This window comes from Heterocephalus glaber, unplaced genomic scaffold (assembly GCF_053883595.1).
Source record: "Heterocephalus glaber isolate CG9 unplaced genomic scaffold, H.glaber_assembly_v1.0 deba00001457, whole genome shotgun sequence".
In the NCBI taxonomy this organism is placed as follows: domain Eukaryota; kingdom Metazoa; phylum Chordata; class Mammalia; order Rodentia; family Bathyergidae; genus Heterocephalus; species Heterocephalus glaber.
Genome location: NW_028258305.1, coordinates 33,812,556 through 33,827,428, shown reverse-complemented (window position 1 = coordinate 33,827,428; position 14,873 = coordinate 33,812,556). Strand labels below are relative to the sequence as shown.

The 14,873-nt window shown below is 36.6% G+C and overlaps 1 long non-coding RNA gene across 2 annotated transcripts in view; it reads left to right on the top strand.

The window, feature by feature from the left end:
• Positions 1 to 14,873, top strand: part of LOC147827025 (uncharacterized) — a 210,487-nt gene that overhangs the window by 39,082 nt on the left and 156,532 nt on the right. The gene's annotated exons all lie outside the window — the stretch shown is intronic.

Below are 14,873 nucleotides of genomic sequence, written 5' to 3'. Positions count from 1 at the left end.
TGATAAATAGCCAGTATAGCATAAGGAATGGTGTGCAACTCTAGAATCAGAAAAATACTCATCAGTACAATAATAAGATTGAATTATACACTCATTAGGGAGATGGAGTCAAAAGTTTTAAAAGCCTTGTCATGACTTTTTCTTTTTGTTGGATTCTCCCCCTTTGCGTTTAATTTGTCATGCCCAATGGATTCATTCTGCTGGGTTTCCTGGGGTTGTGATCCTCATTGTCTTTTCCTAGGGTATTGTCTAAAATTTTTTGGAGTGCTGGTTTGGTATTTATGAAGTTCCTGAGGTGCTCTTTATCATGAAAGTATCTTATTTCTGCATCAATTTTGAAAGATAGTTTTGCAGGGTACATCAATCTGGGTTGGAGGCTGTTTTCCTTTAGGGCTTGAAATCCATCACTCATGAAAGTATCTTATTTCTGCATCAATTTTGAAAGATAGTTTTGCAGGGTACATCAATCTGGGTTGGAGGCTGTTTTCCTTTAGGGCTTGAAATCCATCACTCCAAGCTCTTGTTGCCTTGAGGGTTTGCATTGAGAAGTCTGCTGTGATTCTGATGGGCTTTCCTTTGTATGTGATTTGTTTCTTTTCTCTCACTGCTTGTAGAATTTTGTTCTTCTGTTGGATTTCTGGAATCCTAACTGTTATATGCCTATGTGTAGGTTGTTTTTGATTAAGCCTAGCTGGAGTCCTATGTGCCTCATTTATCTGTATGTCAAGTTCTTTTCCCCTCCTTGGGAAGTTTTCTGCCATCACTTCTGTGAACAGATTTTTTATGTCATCTGCACTCTCTCCTCTTTCTTCATTGACTCCAATCCGTCTTATGTTATTCTTCTTTCCATCATCTAGCAGCTGCTGGATTGATTTCTCATGTTCCCTTACAATTTTAAGGCAATTTTTCTATTCCTCCTCACTAATTGCAATCTTATCTTCTATATGTGAAATTCTATCCTCACATTGGTTCATTCTGCTGCGTAGACTTTTGATGGAGTTTTTAATCTCTTGGAAATCTGTTTGTATCTGTTTTGTGGATTCCACTTGTTTCCCGTGTTGGGATTCCATCATGTTCCTCAGATCCTCTATTTTTTAAATCTGTGTCCTCTCTAGATTTATTAATCATGTCTTGCACCATGAGCACAATCTTTGCTGTTATCTGAGTAATTATTTCTGATTTCATTTTTCCCAGATCCTCTTTTGTTGCCAGTTCAGAGAGTCCAGGTGGTTGAGTATCAGGTAGGGTTGCTGTAGGTGATCTGGAAGTCTGTTTTTGAGGCTTGTTTATGTGTCTTGTCATTTCTACTGGCGGGGGGGGGGTGCTTCTGGCACCCATGGGGCTCACCTTCTCTGCCCTAGGAGCTTGGGATGGCAGTGGGGGAGCTTCCTTCCAGGTGCTGGGACCAGCTCAATATTGTCTGTTTTAACATTCACATTTAATATTGTCATTTTGACTGGTCTAGTCTTAAATTTGTGGTCATGAATTTTAGGTGGGCTCTCACACTGCTATATTTCCTTATTTAATATAGCTCCCTCAATCTCTTTTGTGCTTTACATTTTCTTCAGATCTTTCTCATTCCATTCATTTGTCCTAACTTCTAGCCGATCACCTTGATTTTTCCACTGGAAATATAACAGCACTCTGACAATACTTTGATTTTCCAATACTCCCTCTATCCCATGCACAAGTCAGTACACATAAACTCTACCTTCCTCCTCTCCCAGTGAAGGAACTCCACCCCACTTCTCTAAGACTCCTCTTCTTCTGTGTATTGGCACCCATTTCCCACTTTTCCCTCTGAGGGATCTTGCTCCAGCAATTGTCCTTTTATTCCAGGTGACATAATTAGATTTTCCTCCTGCCTGGATTAATAGCAGCAGGAAACAACTACACAGGAGAGAGTTGTGTAGTCTCCCTGGTTGAACTTCTGCAGCTCATTGTCTCCTGAACACATTCTACTCAGGGACTTATCTATACACTAGATACACTAAATTGGAACCCACTCAAGGTAACCAGTGATTTTCCTGCTGTCACAATTAGTGATCAAATATCCTTCATTTTCCTTAATCTTTAAGATCTTTTTAATATTGTTGAAACCATTTGAAATCCTTTTACTCGACATCAGTAGTGCATGCTGTCATGATTTTCCTCTGGCTTTACTCTCCATTTGCTTTTGGTCTCTTTTATGTTGTCATCCTGGTCAACTGATCTGTCCATGTTCTAGCATCTGTATTTATCTGTATTCCCTCATTCTATAATCTAATCCAAGTCTGTATCTGGCTACAAGTACAATTTAGTTCTTAAAATTTCCCAAATCCCATTTCCAGCTCAGGCTCTACCCTGCACTTTGATCTGTATAGCTCCCCTTGGCTCAGATTTCCCAGTTACATCTGAACTCTTGACTCCTACCTCCTTAGCTTGCTTTACTCTCCGTGTTCTATGTGTCTGCAATTGGGTCACACTGACCTGGACACTCACGACAGAATATTCCTTTTTATCTTTGCTGCCTCTCTTTTTTCTTGCAACCTATAGCAACACATCTTCTATATGCCACCTTCAAAATACTCCCCAAATCATAACAACCGTGACAAATTCCACTGCTACACCACTGTCTAAGGTATTGCTCTTTCTTCCCTAGGCTTCTACTACAGCATCTAAACTAGTGTCTGTTGTTTCTCCTCTTACCAAGTTTTCTTTTGCTTATGCTCCACATATCAACCTTTGAGATCTACTATATAGTTTATGATTCCTTTTTTCAGTGGCTTCTCATCGCAGCAATCATAAACTGTAAGATCCCTGTTTTGTGTTAACACGCCCTGCGAGATCTGGCCTCTGAAACAACATTTGGCTCTACAGCTTTTGTTCAGACACCTGCAGCAAGCCTGGTTTTCTGTGTGATTTTGAACAGACTCATTCCTGTCCTAAGGCATTTGCATCCTGTGTTCACTCAGACTAGAGCATATAAGTTTTTCCTCATTGTTTTCAGGTTTCAGTCCAAAAGCCTCCTCCTCAAAAATGAAAATAATTTCTTTCTCAGCCTATCTGAAATCATAACCCTCATTTGTCTACACTTCATTACTCTTGGCTGTTTTTCATCCTACAGCACATATATAGTAATGGAATTTTGTTTTCTCTTATTATTTTGGTCCCAATCTTAGCCACTAGATTTAAAATGCATACATGCAGGAACTATATCTTGTTTACCATTCTATCTCTTAAAACACTGCCAAACACATAGTAGGTGTTAGCAAGCCTTTGTTAAAGACATGACTATTTGCATTGGGAGGAATGAACTGGTCACTTATCTGAAAATGTTCGCAGTTTACCACATACTGACAACACAAATCCTGTGTTTTTGAGGATAAATATCTATTCCACTTTTAAAAAAGAAAACTTTTTCCCTAGTGAAATCAGTTAAAGCAATGTACTCATGAAAGAGATGATCTAGGAGGAAGAGTGATTCAGAAAGGATGTGGGTACTGGGAGGAGTCTAAGGATTGAGAGAGTGAGTGGTGATTTCCCAAGGTTGCTGTGGGTCTTGGGTGGGCTTCTAGCTGGTCTCCTTGTGTCTTCTTTGACATACCCTCCCTCAGCTTCTTCTCCACAAATAGGGTTTCCTGTGCAAGCAGGATCAGAAGAGTGAGGTTGGAGGGAGGTATGGACTTACTTTGAGGAGTTTTGAAAAACATTGAAAGCATTTATGCTATTTTGAAATTGCTCATGTTGGAACCTAATTCTTTATTTTTGTATATATATGTATATGTGTAATATATATACATACATATATATATATAAAACACATATACATACATATATATATATATATATATATCCAGTTGGCTACATCTAGGCTTTTTTATTTCATGGGGTCATGGTTGAATATAAGGGTATTGCTTTACTGGCCACATCTGCTAAGTTTAAAATGAGCAAGGGACAAGGAGCCAGGTGGATCATTAGTCAGCTTAATATGTCATTAGAACTAGTAGTTATGGTTCCTCTGTCACTTAAGTTAATAAATATTTCATTAAAAGGGTCACCTTTCAGGCAGGAAATGACAGATTATTGCTTTCCTGGTCCCATTTCTATGTTCTGTGTTCTCTTATTTGTTCCTACAATTCTCTTGTTGACAACAAGGGTAGATATAATTATTTTGCCTTTGATTTAGACTGTGGCTCAAGATTTTATTTAATTTAAGACTGTTCAAAACCATAATTAAATATTTTTATCTTGCCAGATAAGCTCATAGGAATACTCCTATTCAAATACTAAGAAATTATATTACTATATAATACAAATAATTGAGAAAATATAGATTGACAATTTCTTTTACAATATATACTGTTTATATAAGAAATTATATTACTAGCTAATACAAATAATTGAGAAAAATACATACTGACACAATTTGTTTTATAATATATACTGTTTATATTTACTGCTTTAATGAAGTATGTGTAAAATAATGAAACTGAAGACTATAGGAATGCATATAGCAGGTCACTGCAAAAGATGAATCAAAGAAAAAATAAGTTCAAGTAAACAAAAGCTTAAAATAATATTTGGAAGTAGGTAATGGAGGCTGAGGAGGAAGTGGAAGCCCAGCATATGACTCTTTCTCCCTGTGTGTATGACTGTATTTGCATGTGCGCAACACACACATAAATAACAGAGTAAAAGAAAGTTAAATAAATATAGTAATGGAATGATTAAATTTTAGAGCTTGAGAGGATATTAGAAATTATGTAGTCCTTCTCGCTTCATTCTGAGGACAGTATAACCTGGACAATTTAAATGACATGTGTAAAACAAGAGAGTTTGGAATTGTGAAAAGCAGCCAATTTGGGCAAATTTTACACAAGTTTCCAGGAAGAAATGCATAGAACTAAGGAGATCAGGTGAGAGTTTTTTTGAGCTTCATGGGGAAAAATGCTGCTGTTAATGAAATTGCAGCAGTCATTGGTCTGGATTTGAATGGTTCCAATTTAAAGCTGATCCTTAGAGCAATGCCATGCCAGGACAAGGAGGGAAAGAGAAGTGACAGGTGGTGTTGGAGTTGAGGACATGATGACAAAGGAAGTGGAAGGCTTTGAGGTGAACCTGAGAGTGACGTAAAGGCCATGTTTGCTGTGATTTCTTCATGGACATTTGAGCCTCCAATCTGGAAATGTTTCAGTTAGAGTGTCTTCACACAGGGATGTCTTGGCAACTTAATGAGAAGAAGCTAATTTTGATCATCAGACAGTATTTTCTCACTTAAACAGGCATTTAACCAAAAGGACAATCTCTCTGGCAAGTTTGAAGAAGCCTCTACTGGAAAAGCAAAGCAAATAAGTACTTGCAGAAATGCATAGTGCTAACAATTCATCGTTAGTTTCTCATTATTTCCATACTCTCCAATTAAAATGTATCCTAGGAATTCAGGAATATCACAGTACCAAGCATTAATGTAAAAAAAGATTTAATTTTTAGTAAGTTAGAATGACTACTTTTTCTCATTTTCCTGTTAGCAATTATGACCTAAAATTTTGCAAAGAATGAAAATACAAAAATGGTTAAAAATCAATGAAATGAAAATTAATGAAGTACACTTTGTGGCATGTTTCAAAGGTCCATTCTTCACATTTGTAAAGAAGAATCCTCTATCATGTAGTTAATAACAGGCAGATTTTTTTTGTCCAGTAAGTAGGAAAATGCTTTAAGACATTTATGGCAATACCTCAAAGCTTCTGCCAAGCTAGCAGCAATCTAAAGGAAAGCCAATAAATTCATCAATTCCAAGTGGCACTTAACCACCTAGTGTTCAAACACATAATTGGACATGGGGAATGTAGTTTCCTAACACAGGGCTTATTGGAAGAATAATCTTTCAATAATAGTTGACAACAAAATTTTGGTGCTATAGACCTGGAAAATTAGCAAGTACAAAAACAGTTCGGTTATCGAACAGTTACACATGAGAGAAATTTAAAAAACTGAGAGGAAAGAATTAGCCAAAGAAAATAGCTGAGCATCAGAAGGAAATGAGAAAAGAGCAGACTTCTTTTTAGGGAAGACATCTCATCCTTCACACTCAGGGCAACCTAAGATAGCAAGGTGTGAACAGCTCAGAGCAGCTGCTCCTTTCACAGAAGGGGCTTGGAAGACATCATCTGCCAGTTTGATTTGCTTGGCTCCTTCAACCTAAAAGGATCAAAATGAAAAATTCTGGGTGAACAAAGTTATATATGTATATGAAGGCTAAAATATTTGTGCTTTCAGAATATGGGTCATCATTTCTGATTAATTATTTTCTTTGACAACCTATTTTGCAACAAATAAACAAGAACATGCTTGGACCAACTTTAGCGTGGTATGCCATGCACTGAATGACCCCTCCATAATTAACATGATGAAACCTGAACTCTATCTGCCTGTATTTGGAGGTATGGGTCTTAGGAGGTAAAGATGAAAGAGGTCTGAAGGCTGGTGCCCTAAGTTGGTAGAACTATTGGCCCTATAAAAACAGAGAACTATTTCTTTCTTTGTTATGTGAGGACTCAGTGAGAAGACAGCTATTTGCAAGTTCAATGAAGAGTCTTCACAAACAAGTAGGTTAACCAGAACCTTGCCCCTTGATTTTTACTTTTCTAAATTGTGGTAAAATACATTTCTTGTTTTGAAGTCATCCAATCCATGGTATTTTATTCTAGCAATTTGAGCAGACTCTGACACATGTACTTGCTATAAATTAACTTTCTCTATGTTGATTCATTTATTAAATTATTTACATCTATAATTTCATGCAATTTCCTAGACAATGGGGCACTGAGATGAAAATCACCTGATTTCAGCATTTAGGGAGTTTACATTCTGATAGCAGAGAGGACATATGCATAAGTAATTGAAAATACAGTCATAAGTTACAACTAAACTATGAGAATGACATAAGCTTACTATTGGTGTCATTCATTTAACCATTCCACATTTACTGTGCACTTTTTATGTAGCAAACACCTAGAAGCATGCTGATGATACAGTGGAGAAAAACCTATGCTTCTATGGACTATGTGTAGTGCTGAAAAAACTCTAATGATAAACACAGAAATACAAGTTGTGTGTAACTATACTGTGCTTCAGAATAAAATATAGTAAGGAGGCAGGATAGGGAGAGCAAGCAAGGGTGGGAATGGGTTTGGGTGAGATTGATTGTTTTAATATGGTGATGTGGTAGGACTAATCTTGGTAAGGTGAAATTTGAACAAAGGTCTTAAAAATTGACAAAGAGAACATGAGGATGTTGAAGATTAGACTATGGTACATTGGGAGATTAGCTCTTTGAATTTTTGGACATCTCATCTCTTCTTTTTGAAAATCTCAAATTCCTGTTTTACTTGGTTGGGCCAGTGACTGCTTTGACTGGTAGCAGGGCTGCAGTGACACCAAGCTATCTGAGCCAATTTCATCAAGGTCCATGAAGCTTTCAGAGATTCTCTTGGGGTACCCATGTGAGGTATCAGGAGCTGTATGAGATACCTACTCACCCTAAGATCATCACTCTGGAGAAACTACATGTTAGCATGTTGTTTGACAGCCTCACTTGAGCTCTTAAGCAGAAATACCAAAAATCAAATGCTTCTTCAAGCCCTAGTTCGCTCACAAAATAATTTGGTTGTTATTTTATACAATAAGGTTTTGGGTAACTGGTTACACAACAAGGATAACTGGAATAGATGGAGAAGATAAATGAGAAAAGGGGAAAGCTATGTGTGTGTGTGTGTGCCCACGTGTGTGTTTGTGAGGGTGCGTGTATCATATAGGGCCTTCAAAGTTATTCTACTTTTTTCAAGAGTCTATCAAAGGATTTTGAGAAGTTTTCCATGATCTGACTCACGTCTCTGAAAGACCACTCTGAGTACTGGGTGAAGAATTGATTGCAGATGAACAAAAGAGCAGGTGAGAGCTTATTGCAGCAATTCTGTGGGAAAGATGGTAGCGAAAGTGTAAAGGTAGAGCTGATAGGACATGCCAGAAATTAGATGTGAGAGGTGGGAAAAAGCAGAGTCACATTTCATTCCTAGGATCTCATAAAGGAACTAAAAGAATAGAGTTCTCAGCTTTTATGATGGAAAATATAAGCAAAGGAGCAGATTGGTTGGTGGGAACAATATCTGAGTTTGTAACATGTAAAATTCATTATATTTATATTATATATATATATATATATATATATATATATATAGTAGATGGATACACAAGTCTGTAGTTTAAGGTAGTGGTTGGAACTGGCATCAGATACAGAGTGTATTTAAAACTAAAATACTAAGGCAATTCACCCAGAATGGGGGTAAATAAATGAGAGAAGATGTGTGAGGTTATGAGTCTCCAGATATATAATGTTTAAAAAGCTAGAAGGTGGGAAGGGAGGAGAAAAAGTGTTGTCCCAGAAGCCAGGAGAAGGTAAGAGTAGCCAAGGATTTAGCTCAGTGGTTCCCCTGCCTGCCTCACAAGTGCAAGGACCTGAGTTCAATCCCCGGTACCAAAAAAAAAAAAAGATAAGAGTAAAGATAACTGCTGAAAAAAAAGGTTAGTGCTGAGCATTGATAATTGGATTTGCATCTATGAAATCAGGAGTTATTTTGCTGGGTTGGAAATACTGATAGGTTTTGGTTCATCTGCTGCCTCACTTAGTTCAGGCTCAGACCAGTTGCTGAAAACTGATTTCTGTGTCCATAAGGAAGATTGTCATCAGAGTCCTGCCTCTCCCAACTATATTTCAAATATAGAAACTTAAGTTCTATCCTTCCCCATGGACATGGTGGCCTCCTTCACATCTTGAACTTACTTAGGAGGGGAGAACAGGTGGGGCAAGATCTCAGCTGCTTAAGAACTTCTAATATGCTATTTTTTTCTAACCCATTGGTTACACAGATATTTTTATGGTGTTTCTCATAGGTGCAAGACTTGAGCAGTTTTTCTGTGCTACTCTTTTCCATGGCTTCTGTTACAGCCTAAAGCTGCAGAGTTTGCTGAGCCCAGTTTTACTTCATGCTTACACCCATGCTTAAAACATACATTAAAAAAAGAAACACATTTTTAAAGCATTGCATGGGATGAGTATTCTAGACCTATCATGAGCACTGTTAAGATTTTAACAAATATCTCAAATAATGGCATGCCACTTCTCTAATTGCTTTATATGAATTTGTTTCCTTAAATGTAAGTACTGTTGTCTGTTTTTGGGTGAAGAAACTAAAGGGAAAAGGGCTGAAGTATCTTGTTAATCAAGGGATTGGAACTTTCTCACTGGGTCATTTATTGATGGCACTTACTTGACTGTCATGTATCCTCATCATAGTGAAACCAACCTACTTTCTGCCCAGAGATGAAGCACTGAAGCCCTGAAGCCCTGTTAAAATTTCTCCACCGGGCTAGTGATTCAGCTCAGTGGTTTTGCTGTCTGCTGCACAAGAGCAAGGACCAGAGTTTGATTCTCGGTACCAAAAAAAAAGTTCTATAAAATCTCTCTACATGTCTCTCCATACACAGATGCCACATGGGTGGCACCACCATGGAGCCACAACATAACAGAGACATTGGCTTTTAAATGTACTCAAACAAGGGAATTGTACGAATTTTACAACCCTAAAGATCTATGTAAGTGTTAGTAAAAATTATTATATTTAAAAGATAATTATATTTTATTAAATAACACATAATTTTCACATTATATAATAGAAAAGTACAAATCATTAGTATATATAATAGAAAAGTTAAAAATCATTAGACTATTTGCCAGAAAAATGCATGAAATGTGTAATAGCTTGTTCAACACAATTTCCTCTTTGCTCTGTAGTGTTAGTGGAAAAATTGACTTTTATATGTATAGGTTTACTGATTTACTGTTTATACCTACATAGGTAAATGGACAGTTAATTATTAGGTTTTCTGAGATTGGGCTTTGTGTTTCTCAGAAGGTACTGCTTTATTCTGCAAAGGCATGTGTATCGGTGTCTCACCATGCCCTAAAAGGAAGATTAACTAACCAACAAATTCTCAAGAAGTTTTGTCTGAGTAATGAAAGTGGCTAACATTTATGAAGCTTCTTTCCTTGTCCCTCCCATGGACCATATTTCACTTGATCCTCACAGTGGTGCTGGAAGGGAAATGGGAATGATGTCATTGCCCACATTTTACCTAGGAGGAAACAAACTAGAAAGCTTAAGCAACTGACATGCACACTGAAGTGATGTGGACTTGTACCCAGCTGTGCTGACTTTAAGCATAGGAAAAGAGTGAACTGATTGATACCACAAGTCTCATAAGATATTTAGGAAATGCGGTACCTATTCTATGGAAGTACAGAGCCACGATTATAATGGTATCAAAGGTATGTAGTTATAAAGAGCCTCAATAAAAGGGTAAAGAGCAGAAGAATCAAAGGTCAGAAAAAGTTATAGGAAAATAGCCTAGGACTTCCCTCAGTGGGAAGTCAAGGATCGGGTACAGTGGTGATGAACCTATGGCACGTGTGGTGTGTTATTGTACTTTTCTTTTAAGACAAAAGATGTCACTGTAGAGTTGTTTTTTCTAAACAAAAACCTCAGTATTCAGGTTTAATTGCAATGTGGCCACTTTGTGATAAATAAGTAGGCTTTGGGTTGCGGTTTGGGGCTTGGTTGTTAAAAGTTTCACCATCAGCGATGCAAGGAGAAATCTGGAAAATAGCCAGAAATAGAACTGGGTAAATTTAGCTGAAATTATGTTAAAAAGGACTAAGGACCAAATGTAAACTCATTTAATAGCATCATCTTTCCTCAGTGTTATACAGTGTTTCACATTGCTCCTTGTAGAAACCATAGTTTTGGAGATTATTATAACTAACACTGTAGGGGAAATAATATGAACTGAACATATTAAATTTATATAGCACATGTAGCTTCTCAAAACTTAAGCTTGTAGTCTGGCAAATTAGAAATAGAGCTCCAGCTTTGAGATTCACACAAGTCCATACATAAATTAAAATTAAGGTATAAAATAGTTTTAAAAAGCTTATATCATTTCTCAGTACAGCAAATCATAAGTCAACCCTTTCTGTATTAGAAAAATTTGTTCACAAAAAGTGAATTGTGTATCATGTACTATATTGTAAATGTCTCCATCATTTTACAATGTATTTCTACTCATTCATGTAAATGGTTTAAAAGTGAAAACCCAATGACATAATGATGATATACAGCTGAGCATACCTTGTATACATCTCCTCTGGCACATTTCTCTTGCTTTAATTCTCTATGGCAGAAAGCATCAAGAAATCATTGTTTTCTGTTTTAAAGGAATATGAACCAAAAACAGAGAAACTACTTTTAAAAACTGCTATCTATAATATGCTGCCAGTACATTATAATGGAAATTTCATATATGACATATTCAAACATTTGTTATAGGTGTTTGCAGCAATGAGAACAAACTAAACACAAGACATATTGCATTATATCTATTTACTATGTGCCATTTTTATTGTATGTATGGATACTAAGAAATCATTCTTGTCTGACAGTCATTATTATTTTCCTGTCAGATTCTGGAAAATCTGAGGCATACAAATAAGTGACCCATTATATCATGAACAGAATAGTAATATTTCCCACACTTTGGATTCACCAAGAGTATTTAGTAGGTCAAGATTTATAGCTGGACCTACATCAAAATTCCCCTAATTGGAACAAAATGTCAGACAAATAATAAGCACAACAATTGTTTATATAGATAATAGAAGTTTTCAGTGGAACTGAGAAGAATGTTTCAGAGGACCATGAATAGCTCATCTTTTCATCTCAGGTTGACTGAGAACAGTTCAGTGTACAGGACAGCTGAAAATACGATACTAGAGAAGTTCCTAAAGACAACTGAGGAGTGTATAAAAGCATCAGTGAGCCGAGGTAGAGAAGCTAAACAAAGGCATGAATTTAAAAGTCTGTCCTATAAAGTCTGTTTTAGTAATGAATTCTTGACATCATACCCTTACCAAAAATGCTCAGACAGTTTAATAAGTTTTCCGAAAATGTTGTGTGTTTTAGATTCCTTTTGTTAGCAAGTAGTTAGTAAGCCACATGCCTTATAAATCAATCTAATTAGGTTGCCACAATCACAGTTGGGTTTACATTCTTCCCCAAACATGCTTCTAAAGAAAAAAATGGCCAAGAAAAACAAACAGTGATGAAATTTGGAGCTCTACCTGGTACTGAAAGCATGATGTAGAGGTTATAAGAAATTGATTCTAATGTATTGTGTTTTGTATTTTTGGAGAACATCATGGGGACATGCCCAAAACATGTCCTGTGGACCTGAAAACCCTGTGAAGAGAATACATAGTTATCTCAATTAAGTTTCTAACTCATTCCAAAATTAAGACATTTAAAATCATATCACTTATGCCAACATGGAAATTTTTCAGATAATTTCTTGTATTTAGGGAAACACTATGGGTTACTATTACCTGACTAAGGAAAATGCAATTGAATTTACAGTAATACTGCCTCGGTTCATGAACGCTTCTCTTTGCAAACAATTCGGTTCACAAACAAATGTTTTGTAAAACTTTGCTTCCATTTGTGAACTCCTCATGAGGTGACCAACACAACCACAGCTGTATTCCAAGCATTAACATGAAAGCGGCCATCTTCCTCAGAATTGTGGGACAAATTAAGTTCACGTATTGAGGTACTAGTGTATAAATAATGCTGATGGTGTGGGTATTTATAAAAGTTTGGGGCTATTGTACAGTGCTCAGTACATGGTGTGCTTCCTCTGCCTCCCCAGCCTGGGCACGCAGGTCTTTAATGCTTCAATGTGCTTTGCAAAGGTTTTTAGTATTCTGTTGGCCCTTGTTCTTCTCCATCCCTGGAGGCAAATAAAATACAGATATTTGGCATTATCTTTATTATCGGGCTTTTAGTTATGAACAACTTTACTGTTATCATTGCTCCTTGATTGGTAGTCCACTAGAATATTCTTTTGTTTTTCATCTCTCTCTGTCTCTGTGTGTGTGTGTGGCGCGGGGTGATTCTCACTTCAAATTTAGTATGAAGTCTTTGACCCAAGTAGTCTATATTCCTTTCTCAGCTAAAACCCCAGCTTCCCACATGAACCATGGCTTAAGTACATCTTCCCTCTTATCTGCCCATAGCTGTGCTGTTTCAGATGAGCAACTATCTTGGCTTCCTAGCAATACTTAATACACACACACACACACACACACACACACACGAGCATTGACATAAGAGGCAACTTGTGATAAACCTTCCTTTCACCTGAGTGAACTAGGTCAGTGAGAATCTGAATCAGTCACCAATGTTCATCTGCTCTGTGTCTGCACTTTCTAGTGTATGTGATTTGCTGTACCATTTCATGGTGATCCTGGTGCTTTATAAAAATAAGCTCTGTAGCACGGTATTCAGGACTATAGCTCCAGGATCATATGAACTTGCAGTTCATGGGCTGCATGACCTTGTTCAAGTCACTTGGTATCTTTGAGTTTCTTCTTTCCAATTTTTAACAGTGTTAATGTGAGGACTAAAGGATGTCTGTTTATGGCCCCTTTTAGTTCCTAGCTTATAGGAATCACTTGATAAATGTATACTATTGTTGTTGTTTTTCTACATAGTCCGGAAGATATCATTCTTTGTTATGTAGCTGGCAAATTAAATTGTTCTTGCTTTAGCTATTTATGTTTCTGTTTGCAGCTTTATGAAAGTACAAGCCTGCTGTAGGCATGAATTCCTCAAGTGGATATGCCCTCTGTAAACCCCCCAAAGTATCTACTACTGAATTTTCCTATTAATGCCTAAGAAAAATTTTGCTACTTTGTAAATTCCATTTGTGTAGCTCAAAAGAAGATAGTTTGGGGGCTGCATGCTGTTCAGATATTTTATAATAGCATGCTTTACTCAGAAACATCAAGGACAGCAATTTCTTGCTGCATATTCTGTTCTATAAACCTGGGTTTCTGGTAACTGAAAGTTAAAATTTTCTATTTTGGTATCTTATAATTTGACTACCCCACCAGCATTCACAGAGTGTATATTCACAGTGATACAACCAAAAGACAGTTTTTCACCAAAATCTCTCATTAATTTATGACAAAAGGAAACAGGTAACTCTGCTTCTGGCAATGATGGAACAGAAATTTTTGGACCAAATCTACTGAGAACAACTAGGAATCCTGGATTCCATGTAAACAAAGTGATGGAATCATAGACCAACAAAGACAGTGTAAATGTGTTTGGATAATAGCTACAGGACAAAAGATGTTCAGAAAGATAAGCCAAACATTTTGTACCACTCTTCTTTGATCTGGTTATTGATTATTACGAGCCTGGAGAGCTTAACAGAGCCTTCTACAGATTTATAGGACTAGAGGAACAAAAATTGAAGTTCAGAGACTCAGTAGTAGGAGGAGTCTTGTTAAGGTAATCCAACAATAAATCATTCCTCTTAAGGACTGGAACTAAATTTGAATTTTACCAATCACCAGATTGAGATGATTTTCCTTAGACTAGCTGCATATAAGAGGTAAATGTAAACTAGCAAATAATAGACAGCTTTAACTTAGTTCTATAATTTTTCACTTACTGCTTATAGCATTTACTCAAAAATAATCAGGCACACAAATGAAAACCAGATCTAAACTAGAATGTTTAAAAAACCACAATAAAATATGACATGTAGAAAAGCCAGATTATGGAGTTATTTTATACCAACTTTAGGATGTTAAATGATTATAATTCTCCAGTAATAAAAAAATAAGTTGGAGAATTTTATGACATACCTGGACTTCTTTTTTTATTACAAAATCAAGAACTGTGAATTAGTTCATTTAGGCTGCTACAACA